Raw genomic sequence first — 15,708 nt, 5'->3', positions numbered from 1 at the left:
AAGATAGAGCAGATCCCGGGAAACGACGACGAGGTGGTGTTAAACAGAAGAGCAGTGCTGGAACTACTGAGTTTTGTGCCTAACCTCAGATGCATAAACACTAAAGACCTGCTGATAGTGGATCCCAGCCAGCACCAGCATAAATCTGTTGCACACCTTTATGTAGCCTCAAAATCAGTTTTCGATCTCTTAAAAGGAGAGACGAAGTCACTGCTGAAACTCGGATACAACATCACAGAATCAACCAGATCCACAAGGTACGCGACGAAGCACCAATCACTCGTCCCGGAGTCAAGCAGAAGAAAGGGACTGCTCAACCAGTAACCAAGGTGATTACTTGTCTGCCAGGGAAACGAGAAGCCCTCAGCCTAAGCACCGCCGGCACCAGGAAAATCAGTGGTCTGAGAAAAGGGCCTCACAACCTAACCACAGAAACGAGGCACAAACTAGCAGCTAGGTGAACGACCACAAAGAGCAGGGAGGAGAGTCAACGCCAACAAGGTACAGTCACAAACAAAACTACAGCAAAAGGGATCTCATGATATCAAAAACGACCCGGGTGGACCCTACACAAGCAGCCCAGAGGTTCAACTCTAGTGCCAACCCTGTGTCAGGCTCAGGTTCGTGGATATCAAAAGCACTTCATAATGGTGCAAGGAAATATCAATCCAAGCGGCATGAGCCTGGCCCAACTTCAACGAAAGCAAAGAAAGCTGACAGAACCAACATTCGACTAGGCTCATGGAACACTAGGGGACACTCCCATCTAATGCGCCAAGGAACCATTGTATTAAGAGACTATGATGTTCTCTGCCTCCAGGAAACCTGGCTCACCAAGGCCCTGACATTAGAGGGATACGAAATCATCCTCGCCCCGGCAACTAAAGGTCAGACAGGGCTGCCGTCCTCAAGAATACTGACAGCATGTCGCCAAGGCTGCGGATTTTCACTAGACGCCACGCTAATGAGCAGCCCATCAATCTTGATGACTAAAGTAGTCCAGACAAAGTGTAAAGATCTTCCAGCCAACCAACCAGCAGAGTCACTGATAATTATAAATACTTACTGGAACCCAGCAGGCATCAGCGACACATCTTACCTGGAGCTAATGGAAAGAGCGATTGACGAGGCTTTGGCGGTCCAGTCAACTCCGTTCCTACTGATTTGTGGAGACATCAATGCCACATGTCATTCACCGGGCAAATTCACCAGCAGAATGGCCAAGAACGCCCCAGGCACAAAGAGAGGAGCCGAGTGGCTAAAACTAATGAACTCTCACGAACTTCATAATCTGGACGCAGCCTTTGTTGACCCTAAACGGCTGCCAACATGGACTAGGAGAGAAGCGAGCGCCACTATAGACTACATATTTGTGTCTACATCGTTGCTGTCCGTGATAAGTTCCTTCAAAGTGATTAACGCGCCAGCAAGTGATCACAACTTGTTGGAGACAGTGTGGACGACAACACAGGTGGAAAGGGAATACGCCGTGTCACAGCTTAGTCCGAACAGCCAGCGAACAAGACTGAAAATATCGACAAAATCCATAAAGGAGATAGGAGCTAAATATCAAGCCCAAACACAGCGGGGAACAAGGGAAGAGATTGATTACTTACCCCTGCTGGAAACATACAAAGTAAAGGTCAAAAACAGAGTCTGCGACAACAGCTTGCACCACAGATTCAACAAGGTTGTGACGTCCAAAAGAAAGGAGATGAGAAGACTCAAACGGCAAGCGAAAGTCAGAGGAACCCAAGAAGCTCTAGCGGATGCAGTCGAGGGGTGTCGACAATACAAAAACTGGCTCAAAAGCTACTGCCTGACCTTATACCAGCAGGATTCGGAGGCAATCCTGAAAACAATAACAACCAACAACAGCCGTGAGTTCTGGAGCCTCCTGAATTCAACAATTGCGCAGGAGAAACCCTCATTCATCTGAAACATCGGCAAATCCACCTGGGTGAACTTTTTCAGCTCCCTATTCCAAAATTTGGAAAAAGAGCAAACATAGAATGTGGTTAAAGCACCGACCCCATGGATCAAAGTGGACGACATCGAGGACATCCTAAAACAAATTGAGAGACTTAAAAATTCTCGAGCTCCAGGGCCAGATGGCATTACGAACGTTGACCTGAAGTCCTGCAAGGAAGAGTGGGCACCTCTCCTCAGTCACATCTTCCAAAGATGTGCCCACTTGCATACCATTCCACCATCTTGGAAAACGGCCATAGTTGTGCCAATTTACAAGAAGGGCGATAAGGAAGACCCAAAAAATTACAGGCCAATTGCCCTCCTCGATTCTATTGGAAAAGTGTTTGGATCTCTCGTGTTGAGAGAATTTAACAACTGGGTCAAAACGGCAGGCTGTCACGACTATCTTCAAACAGGCTTCAAAAAAGGATTGGGTACCACAGCCAATATACTGCTGCTGAGCGCGCTCAAAGGGAGGGTGCTGGAGGGTGGACCTCGACTCTACCTTACTTTCATCGACCTAACCCAGGCATTCGACAAAGTAGAGCGTCCACGTCTCTAGCAGAAACTCGAAGCCTGGGGATGTCCCTCCCCGATTCTGGAACCGATTAAAGCTCTGTACACTGGCACTACCATGCGAGTGAGACTCAACCAACAAGGCCTCTTATCCCCAGCAATTCCTACGGACAGAGGGGTGAAACAGGGTTGTCCTCTTGCCCCGGCCCTATTCATCTCTTTCTTGGGGGACCTGCAAACCACGTTTCAAGACATTCATTGTTTCCCACCGAAGTTGGGAATCACTCATGTCAACAGAACCTTATATGCGGATGACCTGGTTCTTCTGGACCATACCCTTGTGGGTCTGCAACGTCAAATGCAGAAACTTTCGGACTACATGAGAGATAACAAACTAGAGATTAATGAAAAAAAGACCAAATTCATGATCTTGTCCACAAAACCAAAGAAGCCAGAAAAATCTGCTTTATTTCTGGGAAAGCAGCGGGTCGAAAAAATCTCCGAATTCAGATACCTTGGAGTGATTCTCGACTGTTCCAGAAATGACCTGGCAATGCAAGCCCATCTTAAAGCGACAACAAAAAAGCTGATCGCCCAAGCCAAAGCTATCAACAGGAAATTTTCGCTTATTCCTGTGTTAGATTTCTGCAAAAAAAAGGTAATTCCCACCTTGACTTACGGTGCTGATGCACTCCCGAACCTACCCATCACTCTGTGGCCGAGCTTGGAAGTACTGTTTGGGAGAGGGACATTGGGTCTGCCCAACTCCACCTCGATCACCGTAATAAGGAAAGAACTTAGCCTCCTATCTCTTGAGGGAGCAGTGACATCCAGCATGCTTATGCTCTATCGCAAGTCCAGAATGGCGTCAGACGTCTCCATCTTCACCTTAATCAAGAATGAATGCGACAACGGCCAATGCAAAATATTAAATCGCTGGACAAAAGCAAACTTGGCACTACTGGCGACCACAGAATGTGACTAAGAGACTCTCTTCATAAACCCTACAAAAATCCAAAAAAAACTAAAAGAAATCGACTGGATTCAAACCAGTGAGGCAGCCTCAAAGAACAAACTTACACAGCACCTACCGCCTAATATTAGAAGATTCAACGAGCTACAACCATATATCAGAAAGTTCCCTTCGAGACAAGCACGAGATCTAATTATGAGAGCTCGACTGAACCTACTTCGAACGAATGAAATCTTGGCAATCAGAGGGCTCTCTTCATCGAACAAGTGCCGCTTCTGCAAAGCACCAGAAGTAACAGAGACAATCCGGCACCTGCTTTTGACATGCACCAGTACTGCCAGGATCAGAACAGTATACCTGACAAGGACTTTTTCGGATCACATTCTAAGCGACCAAGACGTATGTTGGTATAGACTGATGGCCGGGGACAGATCCTCGTGGCAACTGGCCGCCTACAAAATGTTGGACTATATCAATACTGAACTTCTTAGCAGGCCATCGCCAGTCTAATGGTGCTCAAAAGGACCCGCAACGCTCCCGGGTCTTTCCCATTTACCATCCATCATCGGCTGTGTCTCCTACCTTCGTCCTGTAGCAGTCTTCTTTTTGGCTTCTATCTTCATACTGTCACAGCTAGACTGAAAATCAAATGTCTTCTCTTTGTAAAAATGTTGTTGATTATAACAAATTAAACATTTTTTTTTTAAGAAAATGTGATTGCAATGAAGTGAAGAATATGCTAAAAATGATTTTAATTCCCTATCGGAGATTCGGGGTAGGTGATAGCTACTTTGAATTAGTTCAGGTCAACACTAGCAATGCTTCTGGAGTGATTATCAGGTTGAAAATGAATTTCAGCAGTGGAAAGCAAGAAGCAGCTATTTTTGCAAGTGGTGAAATTCAGCCAACTTGCAATTCGCGGCACTTTTTCTGAGTGCCTAAAGTGCGATTACGGAAAAACTATAAAGAGTTGGAATGTCGTATTGGGTTTGTTGGAAAGCTAGGTTCTTAGCTTTAAAATGACAGTTAAATATGGTTCAAAAGACACAGACGTTTTTGTGGAGGTAGATTTTCAGAAAGGAAGTCAAGATTTCAGAATGACACTTTTGCAGCTTTGAAATCACAGAATGGACACACAATTGCTATGCAGTTCTGGACAGGTTGAAATTGTTTGAATAAGATTACTTTAAACTAAGAGATGGGTTATGGACGGTTCTAGATACTCACTCCTAGTTTTGGAAGGGAATGGACCTCGTCACAGATCTGGTCAGGTTTGGACTGCGGTTCTCTCACCACAGGACGGTCTCTGGCACTGGTTTTGCTCACAGCGGGGCCTCTGGTCTGCTATCGGCACTGCACAGCGGTCTGGTCTGGGTCTGGATACAGCCCTGCTTTCTGGGTCTGGATATGGTTCTGGCACCGGCTTCTAGCCAGAATCAAACAGCTCGCCCGGCTGTTGAATAGTTTGGTTAGGTTGCTGGATTATGAGGCCTGCTGAGAAGAGTTCAGCTTTTGGTTTAGGCCCCTGATTAAGGTTCTAGAGCTGGGTTCTAGAGTCTGGTCTCTGGATCTATCTGGGTTTGAAGTCGCAGAAATTGATTGAAGAGTGGAAAATGAATGTGCCTATCTGGGTCTCAGTTGTTCTTTTTATGTCTTTTGAAAGTGGGTGGGAAGGCTGACTTTCTATGCCCAACCCACTGAGGATCCTGATAGGTTAAAGGATTTTCGAAAGGAGTTGATAGTCAGAATGAGTCATCAGGGGTCATGTTTATGGCTCAAGGAAAGGACACTCCCCTTTGTGTCTGTACAGCATATCTTCTTTTTCATAAAACACATAATTACAATATGCACCACTTGTTAATATTACCTATACTGCATGACAGATTGCTTAAGGTACAGTTTGGTTCAAGTCACATGTTTCTATGAGCTTAGGTTCAGAAATGACAACATTTTGCGCTTTTGATGGGTTTTGCCATATTGGTTTTTCATGAAATCTTACACGGAGGTACACCCCCTCTCTGCTCATATTACTGGAAGTTCTTAGGTTTCTAGCATAAACACAGCAGTAACAATATTAATAATTATGGGGTTTGGCCTCAGAACACCCCACAACGTCCAGCTTAGTCTCAAATTGTGGGTGCATTTTACATATTAAGAATCCCCAAATTGTACATTTCTGTGAGCTTGATACAATATTTTATAAGCAATTAAATAAAACATACATTTGCTCTCAATTCAGTACACCCATTGGTTTGTCCCCGCCCCTAGAAACTTGGCTTGCTCAGAGGTCAAATGTCTTGCCTTCCCCCAGAGCAGTGTTGACAGTTCACACCCAAAATCAGCCTACCCTATTCAGCTGAACAAATCTTTTGTCCTGTTTTTCCGGGTAGCAGGGCATCAGTCCAGGGTGCCACTCTCCATCTGATTAACAGAACCATGTGATTTTCTGCCTTGTTGCTGAGAAGACGAGGTGTTAAGACTTCCCGGGGACAGCCAGCCTTTGGAGTCTCAGCTAACTCCGGGCACAGTTTAGCTTCAGAAATACAGGTCTCCTGTCAGACTTTAGATCACCAGCGCCGGTCAGTGGCAAGCACCGGTATTGCACCCATTTTTAACAGCTGCCTTACCAGTAAGCAATCCTCAAAATATACTTTGGTCAAATATGGATGCACTTCTGTGGACCTCGGATTCATGTAGATTCTTGAGGGAGAATGATGTTGACCCCCCCAGCAAGGAGGTGGGCTCTTTTTAGTGGTTTTGGTGAGCTCTAATTTTAGCAATTTTTGACATAAAAAAATGAATTCCCCACAGCTCTGGGTTGCTTTTAGCAATCAGTATTGCTATTCCCAAATGGTTTCAGGCTACTTTGTGTGTAGCCCAATGGTGGTTTTAGGCAGTGACCCCCTGTGCTCACTAATATAGGCAAAAGTGGGTGGTAGCCTATTCTTTAGATTTTTACTGTGCATTTTTGGCTGGATTTGAGCGAGCAGCATGCCTCCAGTGTCCATTCTGATGGTTCCGCTGCCAGTAATGCACAATGATGTTGCAGGGCTTAGATGTGTGGGTATGAACATCCCACACAGTCCAGAAGATAAAATTGTGTAAATGAGCCGGCTCCGCATCAGGAAGGAGTTGTGAGGGTAGGCATTTCGTCACATCTAGACAGAATTAATTGTAGTAGTGGTTTGTGACAATCAAGTCTAATGTTAGCCTTATCTCAAATCTAGGTGTGCTTTCTCATTGAGTGCCTTTCTGTGAAACTTAGGCTTGTCTCTCACTGTCTTGGAATTTTAAATCTAAGTGTGCGTTCTCGCTGAGTGCCATACTGTCAAACGTAGGCATTTCTCCCACTGTATTTGAGTCTGAAATCTAGGTGGGTTTTTCTCATTGAATGCCATTCTGTGAAACTTAACGCCACACAAGGGATACGCACTCAAAGGCATACAGGGGACAAATGAGTGACAACATTAGCACACAGAGGGGAGTCCCCCAGAAGAACCATTTCAAACCAACTATAATGGCCTAGCTCCAATTTAAACTAGGTCACATTTCGTGAATTGTATACATCACCTCACAAAATGAAAATTACACAGAGTACCAGATTTTTCATTTAATAAAAATTGTTTTCATAGTTTAATTGCGTAGGCCGTAGGTCCTACGTACAATAATCATAAAAAACACCACACAAAGACATGTATCAATGTAGAAAATATGTACAATGCATCTATTAGCAATTACATGTGTAATTATAAAAACACAGATGACACCGCCAGGGTTTTGTGTCACTGAGCTGGGAGGGCACATATTCTAACTGCCTATCCCTATCTGGCTAACAAGTCACAGATGTGCTCTGCATGGCAGTGTCACCCGATAACAATGCTAAAACTAATTAGACATGGCACATAAAAATTGCGTCTGACCAAAACACACACATCCCGAAACTTAAGCCTTTCTCCCGCTGTCTAGGAATTTCAAATCTAGGTGTGCTTTCTCATTTAATGACATTCTGTGAAACGTAGGCCCTTCTCACACTGTCTAGGAATCTCAAATCTAGGTGTGCTTTCTCATTGAGTGCCTTTCTGTGTAACTTAGGCCTGTCTCTCACTGTCTTGGAATTTTAAATCTAAGTGTGCGTTCTCGCTGAGTGTCATACTGTCAAACGTAGGCCGTTCTCCCACTGTATTTGAGTCTGAAATTTAGGTGTGTTTTTCTCATTGAATGCCATTCTGTCAAACTTAAGCCTTTCACCCGCTGTCTAGGAATTTCAAATCTAGGTGTGCTTTCTCATTGTGTGCCATTCTGTGAAACTTAGGCCTTTCTCCTACTGTCTTGGAATTTTAAATCTAAGTGTGCGTTCTCGATGATTGCCATACTGTCAAAAGTAGGCCTTTCTCCCACTGTGTTTGAGTCTGAAATCTAGGTGTGTTTTTCTCATTGAATGCCATTCTGTGAAACTTAAGCCTTTCTCCCGCTGTCTAGGAATTTCAAATCTAGGTGTGCTTTCTCATTTAATGACATTCTGTGAAACGTAGGCCCTTCTCCCACTGTCTAGGAATCTCAAATCTCCGTGTGCTTGCTCATTGAGTGCCTTTCTGTTTAACTTAGGCCTGTACTCACTGTCTTGGAATTTTAAGTCTAAGTGTGCATTCTCGCTGAGTGCCATACTGTCAAACGTAGGCTTTTCTCCCACTGTATTTGAGTCTGAAATCTAGGTGTGCTTTCTTATTTAATGACATTCTGTGAAACATAGGCCCTTCTCCCACCGTCTAGGAATCTCAAATCTAGGTGTGCTTTTCATTGTGTGCCATTCTGTGAAACTTAGGCCTTTCTCCCACTGTCTAGAAGTCTCAAATCTAGGTGTGTTTTTCTCATTGAATGTCATTCTGTGAAACTTAGGCCTTTCTCCCATTGTCTAGAAATTTCAAATCTAGGTGTGCTTTCTCATTTAATGCAATTATGTGAAACTTAGGCCTTTCTCCCACTGTCTAGAAATTTCAAATCTAGGTGTGTTTTCTCATTTAATGCTATTCTGTGAAACTTAGGCCTTTCTTCCACTGTCTAGGAATCTCAAATCTAGGTGTGCTTTCTCATTGAGTGCCATTCTGTAAAACTAAGGCCTTTCTCCCACTAGCTAGGGATCTCGAATCTAGGTGTGTTTTCATTCATAGATCTTGAGAGAGGAACACAAAGTCAAAGAGGAAAGAAAAAAAAGAAAAAAAATAATCTAAATCAGCTCTAAAACCTCAACGTTCCACATACACTTAACACACGAAAACTCACACAACCACTTCTCTGCACAGCAACCCGCACATACTTCACCACATTGCAAGAACAAGCAAGCAACACATAACTCGCCTCAACAGCACACTGGGAAGTCGCACCGACATGAAAACTGCACTTAAGTTCAGGGAACAGTGCAAACCGAACTGAAGCTGCCATCAGGACATCACAACTCTCACTCTCCTTTTATCACTACACCCTACTAACTCCTCTGATCCCCTTTTACAGATACCCCAGAGTGCCTGGGGACCAATCTGGTGGTGATGGTGCGCGGTACAAATACCTTTAACATTAACATTAATATGAGCAGTGCTATGAGGTGAAATGTAAGGTGTGCATACGTGTGTTTAATGGTATGAAACCTGCAATCACTGCAACAGGGGTATTGTATGAGGACGGAAGCTGGGAGCCAGAATGTAGGAAACATGGAATCCCAGGACTTGCACAACACAACCACTGTGAACACTGCAGCAGGTAGCAGAAATGCTGAACAATTGACTTTCATTTTAGAAGAGACCAGCTTCAGGCAGCATAGTGCCATCCAATGACATTTGACTGTGCAACAGCTGGTAATGCTTTGGGAAATGGCAGGGGTGAAGATGATCTGGGTGTCATCACAAAAGAGGTGGGTGTAAAAGCCGAAAGAGGATAGGAGCTTGTCCAGGGAAGTGGTGCAGAGCGTGAAGAAGAGTGGGCTAGGGACAGTTCTTTGGGACTTCTACAGGAAGAAATATGGAGTAGAAGGTATTTGAGTTCCAAGGGTGAAGGGGTGGTCAAGGAAGTAGGAGGCCACCCACCTATGTGCAGCATAGTTCCAGCAAAGGGGGAAAAGGGTATCAGAGGAGATTTAAATGGTCCTCAGAGTCAAATGTTGAGAATGGTGTGCAGTCTTTGGGAATTTGGAGACATGGGTTGAATGCTATTTCAGTGGAGTGTTTCCTCTTGAACTCAGATTGAAAGGGATAAAAGAGCAAAGTGCTCCGCGAGAGAGCTGATAATGTGGTTGATGAAAACGCAGTGGCAAATTTTGGAATGGTGGAGCAGAAGAGTGACAGGCCTGTAGAAGAGGAGATTATTTAGAGTTTGAAGTGGGTATGCTAACAATGATGATGAATTAGTGGCTATTTTATAGCAGGCAGGGAAAATGCCAGTGGAGAGAGAGTTGTCTATGTCTATAGGGGTCATTACGAGTTTGGAGATAGCCATTGTGCTATTAGCGCCATGGCTGCCTCCAAACTCGTGTCTGGGTCCGGGTTCCTTGAATGGGGATTTACCGGGTCATTCCAACCTTGGAGGTCCCGGTAAGTCCCCATTCAAAATACCCATCCCCATTCCCATTTGAGCCCTCTTAGGGCTCAATGGGAATGGGAAGGGAGCTAATAACAGGCCCATTAATAAAGTGTCCGTTATTAGCTCCCTGGTCCATCAGAGGCTCCCGCTAAGGGACCTCGTAATGCAGTGGTAAGGGGTCAACGGCACCGGCATCCTTACCGACGCTGTTAACCCTTTACAGTCGCACTCGTAATGACCCCCATAATCTTTTGTGATGATGTTTGTGATATAGTAATATTAGCACCTGTGAGTTAAAGGTCTCCATTTCCCAAGTATCTTCCCTCATCTTCAAAGCTGCTGGCCACCTTGGGCCTGCATCCGGTATAAAGGAACTGGTGCCACTGTGATTTTGATCCTTTTTGGTTCCCTCTTTCGCTTGTAACCTTTCTCCTACGTGATTTGTCATCCTTGACTCAGGTAAGCCTTTCTACCTACCATTGTTTTTCGGGTGTTTCATGTATTCATTCATTACTTTCTTAGTGTATTCATGCTCCTCATTATGATTTTCCCTTATGCCCCACTAAGGGATTTATGATAATGATGATCTCTGCATGGTCCTCTGCTGGCTTTGTGTTTTGCTTGCTGTGTGTCCCATTGATGATGTGTTAGGGCACCCAATGAATGTGCATAGTGTGTTTCTCTTCGAGTTATGTTTTGTGATGCTGGGACTTTGTCCTAGGTTCGGCACCTCTGTTTTTTACTCAAAGTGTTACAACCTACCCAGAAATCTGCCTTGCTCTTGAACACTCTGATTCTTAACCATCAAGTGAATGTTGTTACAGAAGTGTCTTCCTCTACATTCCATATTAATTCCAGTCCAGGTTGGGTTCTGAACATTGCTTCGCTCCATTGTATGTTTTGGCCTCAGCGGGCACATATTCTCAATGTTCATGTGGCCATAGGTTTTGGTGACTAATGGTCTTTCTTTTCTTGCCCATACCAAATCTGGCTGGATGTTTGAAAGCATTTGGGAGGTAGATGTATGGCTGTCATTCTTTGTACTTGGTGGAAGAGCTGCTGTGGCCATTATTTGACCCTGCATTATTTCTAAAGGTTAATTCCTACCATGCCATGCTTTCTACATCCTGCCAGGGAATAGGGAAATAAGAGCCCTCCATTAGGGCATGCATATTTTAAGAATCTCTACTGTGCAACCAGACCTAGCCATTCTATGGAATATTGCATAAGTCATTTACTCAAATACAAAGGTGCTCCGTTCATCAAGGTGATAGCTTCCCCACATGTACTTTATGCTACTTCATCCCCAGTCTGCATTGTAAATTTCTCTCACTGAGAGGCTTTTCATGTATGATTCTTGTTTGGCTGGTTGTTCCCTTATTCCCTCTTTCCTTTTGTATTCCCGATATCTCCGAATGTATTTTTACACAGCCCATTCGGTCACTTCTGAAAGCTGGGTTTTGCACACCCACATTATTTACTCAGGGATTTGCAAGAGGCCACTAAAAACCTTACATGAATGTCTAGCCTCCACATTGCAAGGGCATGCTTGAGGACATCTTGATTCCATCACACAAGTATACTCCAACTAATTCTAATACAGCCCTCCAATGTACAAACATCTCCCATCACTATAAAATTCTTGTTTACCATGTGTTGTTTTATGTTTCCTATTTCTGAGCTTTATTCTGTTACACTACGAAACACTCTCCATGCTCCCCTACTTTCACAATCACACAACATTTCACTCACACACTGCGTACATTCCAAGGGTCAGTCTATGAGGGTAATTACGAGTTTGAAGGTAGCCATGGTGCTATTAGCTCCATGGCTGCCTCCAAACCCGTGTCTGGGTCAGGGTAGTCAGAATGGGGACTTACCGGGTCATTCCAACCTTGGAGGACCCGGCAAGACCCATTCAACATCCCCATCCCCATTTGCACCCCAATAGGGCTCAATAAAAATGGGCCCGTTATTACCTCCATGGTCCTTTAGCGGGTCTCGCTAAGGGCGGCTGGTAGCGGGACCTGCTAAAGAACCTCGGATGCGGCAGTAAGGGGTTAACGGCACCGGCATCCTTACCAGCACTTTTAACCCCTTACCACTGCACTCATAATGACCCGCTATATGTTTATATCATAGGGGGGTCATTACGAGTTTGGAGGCAGACATGGTGCTAATAGCACCATGGCTGCCTCCAAACTCGTGTCAGGGTGCCTTGAATGAGGATTTACCGGGTCATTCCAACCTTGGAGGACCCGGTAAATCCCCATTCAAAATACCCATCCCCATTCCCATTCGAGCCCCCATATCGCTCAATGGGAATGGGGAGGGAGCTAACAACGTGCCCGTTAATAATGGGCCCGTTATTAGCTCCCTGGTCCTTTAGCGGCTCCCGCTAAGGACAGCTCGTAAGGGGTTTATGGCACCGGCATCCTTACCAGCGCCGTTAACCCCTCACCGCCACACTCGTAATGATAGTCTTCCTTCTCCATTCTTCTCAACATGTCCCCTTCTATTCTGTCCCTTCACCGGCCACAGTCTTGTTACTTCTGCTGAAGACACAATACACTGCTTTCTGGACAGGCTCCAGTGCTTAAAACCACTGTAGTTTTGAAGGGCACAGTATAACAGTATATTCGCATAATAAAGCATGTTAAACACAGCAAAGAACAACCGTTATTTGTATATACCTTCCTGCCTCAGCCACACTGGGGCACTCGACATTTGGTCACATGTCTCAGTCCATCATTTCAAACACATAGCAAGGTCAATTACTACAATTGAAAGTTGACTCTTGAGACAAAAGGAAAGGTGAGTTTTGAGATCTGACACTATTATTTCACCATCCTCCCTTGGCAGGGAGTCAATTACCCCATTAAGGTTCCCGAATAGGAAAAGGAATGCTACTGAAGTGCCCACAAACAACAAGACATTGGACTTCCCATGAACAAATGTTGTAGCGTGCAAGGTTTGGTAGTGTGGTGCCACCTCAGACAGTATACTACTAAAATACCATAACTCCTTGCAGCACTCACTCGCCCTGAGGATGTGTTTTCCAACTTTGTGGTTGAAAGCACATGTGGAAGTTGGTGTAGTAGATGATCGACCCTGTAACTGAAATCCCAAGAGCTACGAGTCATTGCTGGATTTCTTTGTTTCTATACCCAGCAGCGAAAAGCTCCTTTAGCTTGGTGCTTATCGCTGGGCTGATTAGCTAAGGCATTGTGCAGTAGCTGAAATGTGGATAGTAAAACAGATAAAGTAGTCAATGAATTGCACCACCCGAACAATACAGATATTTTATATATTTATGATTCATTTTTTTTACAAACATTACACCTTTCCAAATCCAGTAACCCAAAAACAACAAATACGTAAAAATGAGCATCATTATCACCCCCCAGCAGGGTGTCATATATTAAACATTGTTAAAATCCATATGATACATGATTTCATTAAAAATGCTAATGGCATTCTTCCAGAATAAATTAAAATAGATAATACATGCTTCATGTTCCCTGCTCATGAACAAAGCCCAAATCCCTTCCCAGGTTGAGTCCTCCCTGAGAGCTGCCTGCTTAAGCACTAATTGTCTCCAGATTTGCAGGGAGTCCCATTGTGCTAACACTTGTTTCACAGTCTGGTTATCGCTGCACAGATGACATGCCTGCTGTTCCCTAATGCTCGGATTCCAGGCCCCCTCGATTTCGCGTGTATGAACCGTGTTAATTTTTGTTTGCGATTAATCCCAGATCAAGAAATTCCATGTAAATTGATAAACATTGGTTGGTACAAGCCCCCTTTCCTGAATGTGACAAATTAAATTGGCAACATGACTATGGGTTGATAGGTTAATGATGGATTGCTACCTAGCAAAGTCAGACAGAGTATATTTCATCTTGGATTTAAATTGTCTTAATGTTATACATGGAAAGTCCTCTGGGGCAATCTGTACCTGCCTACACACCATGTCCTCAAGCTTAACAATATGGCTATTTGGCATGTATGGTCTTCTTTAAAATGATGTCTGCTAAAGAGAGGAGGAGCGAGGGCAAAAAGCTAGAGTTTGTTTCAGAGAGTATTATGTTGAGTACAGATATCAATGCTTGGAATCTCAATCAGTAATGAGAACAACTCAAATGTTCCTTTTGGAAGCATGAATTGAAAATGATTCAACAATTACATTTGTAAAGGTTCATTTACAAATGTAACCTACATTTTATCCATTTATGTAGAAGAGTTTGACAATCCCAAAATTTTAATTATTCATGTAAACAACCCCACATTTTTTTGCATACCATATATACATTTCTTGCATAATTTAATAGCATAAAGAACATGTGTCAAATAGATGTGAATGAAATGAGTAAGTAGAGTGTATAGATGCATCGGTGTGACATATAAGGTACTACCAGTCTGTGTCATCATACAATTATTGGAATGGTAAACAATCCATTTGTCCTTTCTGAGTCATTTAGACCTTTCTGGGTCATAATTATGGACCTTTCTTGCACCTTAATTAGGGCATGTTCAGCAGAGCATACTGTGTGGACACATACCAACCATATGAAAAGGTGCAAGCAAGAGCCCAGAGGTGGTACTGGTCAATCTGCAGAGTGTCCAACAATAATTCCACATCTGTTGGGTGCATCAGCCAATATTACAATAGTATATTTTTGATTTTTTTTATCGGATTACCATGAATCCTTACACATTTTCTCATATAATAATACAGATACCAATTTTTAAACAGCCAAGTTCAATTCAACATAGATTCAAAAACATATGCAAACAAATGCCTCCTTATAGTTTGATGTGGGTCGGGTGATGTGGTTGAATATGTAGTCCTTTGATGAGTCATGCTGCAGCATGCAGGTCACATCTCAGGGTTACTAGTGTAGTCATCGGAAGGCCTTCCAAAGTGGCATTGCCACCATCCAGGTGGGAGAGGACCAAAGCTTGAGCAGCAGATCTGAAATTGTTTTCTGGAATGAACTGCTTGATTCTCAGCAGGAGAGAAAGTTGGTGCAAAGCCATTGTGTCTTCCTTGCTATTTGGTGTTTGATGGTGTTGGGTCTGTCGATTTCAAACCCAAGGGACAGGTGGGTAGCTGGGGTGTGAAACCCTTGAGGTTCAAAACAGAGAGCCTAGTCTGGATGTCAAGGGTTTTAGTGTTTTTGGTCAGCAATAGGAATTTGGCTTTGGAGGGGACATCAATGTCTTTGATGGAGGATACCTTGTGGTAGATCTGCATGTCATCTGAATATTGGTGGATGTGGATGATGTTTGGAGGAAGGAGGGTTAAGAGTGGTGCCATGTAAAGTTTGAAGATCACAAGGACAGGTGGGATCCTTGCAAAACTCCACAGGTGATGGCTATATTTGGTGATATAGAAAAATTCATTTGTATGAACTGTTGTTAATTAGCAAGGTAGTATTTGAACCAGCTGAAGCTGATCTTGCTGATTCCAGTGCAACAATGTAGTTTTTCGGTGAGTGTCTGGTGGTCAACATTGTCAAATGCTGCTGAGAGGACAAGGAGAACGACGAGTCAAGGATGGCCATCATCAAGGGTTTTAAGAGCATTGTAGATCATCTTGATGGGAGCCATTTCTGTGCTGCATCTGGCTCTGAAACCAGATTGGTATGACTTTTTGGCGTTGATGAATTGGAGGA

The sequence above is a fragment of the Ambystoma mexicanum genome, chromosome 7q, assembly GCF_040938575.1.
Source record: "Ambystoma mexicanum isolate Mex_15411 chromosome 7q, UKY_AmexF1_1, whole genome shotgun sequence".
Taxonomy (NCBI): Eukaryota; Metazoa; Chordata; class Amphibia; order Caudata; family Ambystomatidae; genus Ambystoma; species Ambystoma mexicanum.
The sequence above is the reverse complement of the archived record's forward strand: the minus strand, read 5'-3'. Positions refer to the sequence as shown.